The sequence below is a fragment of the Crocuta crocuta genome, unplaced genomic scaffold (genome assembly GCF_008692635.1).
Source record: "Crocuta crocuta isolate KB4526 unplaced genomic scaffold, BGI_CrCroc_1.0 scaffold50, whole genome shotgun sequence".
NCBI lineage: Eukaryota > Metazoa > Chordata > Mammalia > Carnivora > Hyaenidae > Crocuta > Crocuta crocuta.
The window spans coordinates 1,514,714-1,520,241 of NW_027527428.1; positions in this window are offsets into that span (position 1 = coordinate 1,514,714).

The following is a 5,528-nucleotide window of genomic DNA, read 5'->3' on the forward strand; positions in this document are numbered from 1 at the left end:
GCTCCTAAACTGCCTGGGAACAGCTGTGCGACAGCCTCCAGCCCAGCAAAGGAAAGGCGGCTGGGTCTCCCCGCCCCACGCCGTCCTTCGTAATCCCATCCGTCTGGGGAATACATTACGCCACGGAACATAACTCTGTGATGTGCGGCTAATGTCCTGTGGACAGTTATACAGCAGCCTCACCGCAGAGTCAGCGACGGAGGGGAACGCCACCTCCTCCCGCCGTCCTCCCAGAGACGGAGCGCCCCGCCCGCTGTGTCGCCGCCTCCCAGGAAAGGAGGAAGGGGCCTGGCCCTGGAGCACCGGCTTGGGGGCCACCAACCTCATGCCCCTCGGATCCGGGCCACGGGGGCAGCAAGCCCAGGGCCTGCGGGCCCGTGGGTGCAATCCTGATTCTGAGCCCGTTCTAACAGCTCCTGTTTCCTAACGGCCTGGCAGCCGTCTCCCCATTTAACCTTCAGAACAAGCCCCCAGGGAGGGCGTTGTCCCCATTAGGCGGCTGAAAAAAACAGGCCCGCACAATCTGAGTGCTCGCACCTCAGAACGGGAGTTCTAACTGCTCTGATTCATTCCGAAGCTCTCTACCCCTCTGCCAGGGCGGAGCACCAACCCGCAGGTTCCCTGCACCCCCATTTCCTCACCTGCAAAAGGGCGGCATTAGTTCGCATTTGCCGCAGCTTTGAGATGCCTTAGTATTGACAGAGGGCCTGGCAGGGTGTTTGCACGTGATTGTATTAGTTTGGGGTTTTCCAGAACACCAGCACCAACAGATATGAGTATATTTAGAGGGAGAGAGAGATTTAACCTGGTAGAGTAAGGCAGCAGACTGGAGACTCAGGGAATAAACACAATTTGAGTCCAATGGCCGTCTGTCGGCAGAATTCCCTCTTTCTCAGGGAAGGCCAGTCTTTGTTCTATTCGGGCCTTCGCCTGATGGGGCATGACCCTCCCACATTAGGGAGGGCAATCGGCTTTACCCAAACTCCACCCATCTGAATGTTAATCTCATCCAAAATACACCTCCACAGAAACATCCAGAATGACTGGCCAAATATCTAGGCCCCGCGGCCCCGCCAAGGGGACATATAAAATTGACCATTATAACGGCAGGACAGAGGAGCTGCCCCCTGATCTCAGCACCCATGGGTCTCCGCCATGGAATACAACACCATGGCTGGCGTTTGTATGTATGTGGTGTCCCCATGGGAATGAGGGTGAGCACGTGAGCATGTGGGCACCAACACCACTATAAACACACAGGATATCCCTGGTGGGGGGTGGGGGGGGTTGTGAGCCAAAGCTGTGCCCAGACCCTGGGACCACAGAGGCCGCTTCACTGACCCACGAGGACCAGGGGGAGAGCAGTAAGAGGGGGCAGTCAGAATGGCCGTGGCCCTAGATAGAGAGCGGTGCACCTCACTGAGATTCAGTTCAGCCTCGGCGAAGCCGGAAGAGTGAGCCCAGCTGCGGCCGCAGCCGGGAGTGTGCAAGGCACTCATGGATGTAAAGCACCTCGCTGGGCCCAGCCAGGCACACGGTAAACAGAAGCTCCTTCCCTCCCCAACCTTGCTGAAGAGAGAGAAGAGCACGTCCGACGCAGAGCAGAAACTTAATTAGGATTGGAAAAATGTGAATTCCAAGGCTTATTAAATTCATGATATTTTTACTTACCATGTACCCAGAAATATATTTAGCAAAGCAATTTACACCATCATTGGCTGATGGATGGTGGTTTTCCAAGCTGAGTTTGAAGATGTAAATGGGCTCCAATCAGGGCCTGGCCGGGAGATGATGCTTCCCTCCATACGGCCCCAGTCTTCTGGGCCCCAGCACCACCTGGCCAGTCCCCCGGGATGGACGGATTTCCCTGCTCCCCCCACCCTCCACAGAGGCCGGCTGGGAGAGCGACGGGGCAAGCAACAAGAGGCGTTGTGGCAGCAAGGATAACAGCCATTTATCAAGCACTCATCACGTGCCAGACACCGAGTGCTTTGCCTCTCGGGACTCAGTACCCTCCCAGCAATCCCATGAGATTAAAAAAGCACCCAGGCACCTCTTTTTCCCAGCTGTGAGACCTTGGGCAAATCGCTTAACTGTCCCCCGCTGGGCCTCAGTTTCCTCGTCTGCAAAATGGAGCTAATAATAGCTATACATGAAGAGCCATAAGCACAGCGTCTGGACTTAATAAACACTCAGAATGAGATATCAGTGTGGCTATGAAGGGGTCAATTACTTGCTCAAGATCAAATGACTAATAAGCGGTACAGTCAAGATTCAAGGTCAGGTGTGCAGACTCTGAAGCTCTTACCTGCAGGAAAGGATGGACGTGCAGGAGACTACCACCCAGTCCAGGCCTCTCTCCTTCTCTACCTTTTATGTCCAGGTATAAGCACAGGGTGCGGGGACTCTCAGGGAGGGGGTGGCTGGCCAAGTTTGGCTGGACCTCCCCCTTGACACTCACACCCAGGAAGCCCAGGCAGGAATCACGCTTCTGTGACCTGCTGACTCGGTGTGAGATGGAGGCGCTCTCCCCAAGGTCCCGGGTGCCCTGGGGCGGATCGGCGGCAGCGTCCCAGCCCAACCCGTCTCTTCTGTTTGTCACTGTCCTCTCTTCCGGAGTGCCCTTGCCTGAAACAAGGGCTTGCTGGAGTAGGATAAGCAGCTGGCCTTGAAATTTTATTTGCTGAAATAATCTGCGTACGAACCAGCTTGCTAATGCAGAGCCGAGTATCACCCCCACCCAGATTAAATCATCACAAAGTCCAGATGAATTGATCTGACCGTACACTGAACGCTGGGCTGCGTAAGGCGGGCGAGCTCAGGGTCCTCCTGCCTGGGTGGGGAATTCTTGCCCAGGAGATGAGCTGTGTGGAAATATTTAGAAAAAGCCCTGAGAAGTGGGGTCGCCTGGGGGGAGGGAACGTGGCGCCTTCCAGGAGGAGGTGGCCAGCCCTAGAGAATCCTGTGAGTGCTCTCCTTCCACTGCCTCAGGCCGGGCTTGCAGGCTTCCAGATCGTATGTACAATGCATCCACTCCCTCTCTCTCTCTCACTTCCTTCTGTGCCTGACCCCCAGGACCTACGGAAACCTTCCTTGTGCTTCAAAATGATGCTTCCATTGTGAAGCCACCCTGGATTTTCCCAAGCAGGATTGTTCCTTCCTTCCCTTAATTTCCGTTTATGTCACCTCTCCATGTGTGGTTTTATTCTAATTACAAAGTCACCTGTCGCTCCTTGAGCCTGAAACCTGAAAGGATCCTTGAGGCCAGACACCTTAACCTTTTAATGTGTCCAAGAATGTGCCCCCGGATCTCCCTGGTGCTTTGCACGCTTGCTGTGCATGGTGGCTACTGAAGAAATGTTTGTTGACTTGGATTGAGATCTATTCTAGAAAGATGCCTTTTAAAGTATTCTGAGCAGAAAGAAAATCCTTTTTTAAATATAGCAGTCTGAGTAGAATTATATAGTTTGTAGGAGGGAAGAGCCCTGGTTAAACGGGCAGCGCCCAATGGCACAGAGCCCGCCTCCTGGGCTCCTCCCCACCCCCCACCAGCCCCCTAGGCACCCATATAACCCCAGTCACCCACCACACAAAGCCAGCCACCAGCAGGGCGACAGGGGCCTAGAGAACCATCTGTTGAGGTGGGGCAGACCACGGCGCTGGGGGCTTCTCAGAAAGCCAGGCAGACGAGAGCCCACCCACCCCACAGAGGGCTCTCGTGATGGTGCACAGGGCCTCCGAGCAGCCACGGCCCCCATCAGTGTCCGTGCAGTGTTTCAAGAAGCGATGTCCCTGCCTTCCTCCTCCCCTCGATGGGCCGGATGCCAACCACACAGTAACTGGTCGAGAAGGGGCCCAGCCCCTCCGACTGTGTCTGTCTGTCTCCACTTGCCCCTCCAAGACCTCCAGGCAGGTCCCTTCTTCCACACTTCCAGGCAGTGGGGACTCACTTTAAAAGCCAAAGGACTCAGGGGAGCCTGGGTGGCTCAGTCGGTTATGCATCCAATTTCAGCTCAGGTCATGATCTCAAAGCTCGCGAGTTCGAGCCCCGCGTCGGGCTCTGTGCTGACAGCGCGGAGTCTGCTTTGGATCCTCTGTCCCCCCACCCCCTCTCTCTGCCCCTCCGCTGCTTGTGCGCACTCTCCCTCTCTTCCAAAAATAAATAAACATTTAAAAAAAATAAATAAAATTAAAGCCAAAGGACTCGGAAGTGCCCTAAAAAATCTGACTTGCAAATCTAACTCCAATGAGCGGGGGATTAGTGGGGTACGTCACAGGCCACACCAGTGAGGGTGCATAGTCGACAGCGAAATTGGGCCCTTACCCTCCCTTGGTCTTATGGGCTCTTCCACTGAGAAGCTGGCTTTCTCCACTGCAGGTGGCCCCAGGGCAGTGAGAGAGACCCAGGCTTAGGACAAGCGGCAGCTTTGCGGGGGGATGGCTCAGGACATGGAGGCTGGGCCTGTTTACCAGGGCTCCAGATGCCCCAGAGATGAGCAGAGGCTATGGAGGCACCTCACCCAAGAGGCGCGCCCTCCTGTTTCTGGGGGATCACGGGAATGTGAACCCCGGCCGGCAAGGCTTGGCTCTGCCCCCCATCCCAAGTCCTCATGTTGTCATTACCTCCAGAAAAGACACGCATGCTCCCCTCGGCCTCGGCAGGCCTTAAATAATAGCAATAATAGTGATGACACAAAATAAAGGACACTTAATATGGTTTCAGGTTGTAAAAGTAATACATACCGATGGCGGTAATACATACTGAAACGCGCTGCGAGGCGTCAGGAACCAAACTAAAATCACATAATCCATCACTAGGGTAGATGCTGTTAACATTTTGGTTCATTTGTATCAAGACTTCTCCGGGGGGGGCGTGTGCACCTCTCCACCCATACTGTAAAGTGTAGGTAGGAGCGTGCTGTATACACTGGTCCACTGGCTCGGGATTGTGAACCTTGTCTCACACGACTTCACGGCCTCGGTCTCCCTCCGATGGCTGCCCCGTCTTTTCTGCCTGTGTGTCGGTCACTGATGGGGACAAGGTCTGGCTGCTTCCATCCCGGCCAGGAGAGAATGCCCAGCCCAGGAGGGCAAGAAAGGCAGCAGCACGCATTAACCAACGGAGGGGGTGCTTATAAAGTTAAACATTTAAAAGACAAAGAGATTCAGAGTTAATCAAATAGCCGATTAGTCAGAAGGTTGAAGGAGATGAAACAGCCACTTCCCCGTTAAGCTTTAAATATTTAACAAGTGCAGCCGCCTCCTGTGTCCGACGCAGGGATCCCACCTCTCTCCAGACTAGGACATCCTATCATTTTGACCGTCATGCCTCCCCCGGCCACCTCGGCGTGGCCTGCTCACCCCCACGGCAGGCCCCTTCACCTGTCACCACATTGATTCACCCACCAGCCGCTAACCAGCGTGTCTCCTGCACATTCAGGAGCTGGTGCTCAGCGAGGCTTCCCCTGGGAGTTTGGTGGAATTAATGGGAGCATGAAGCCTTCTGGGGGAGGGGACCGTGGTGCATG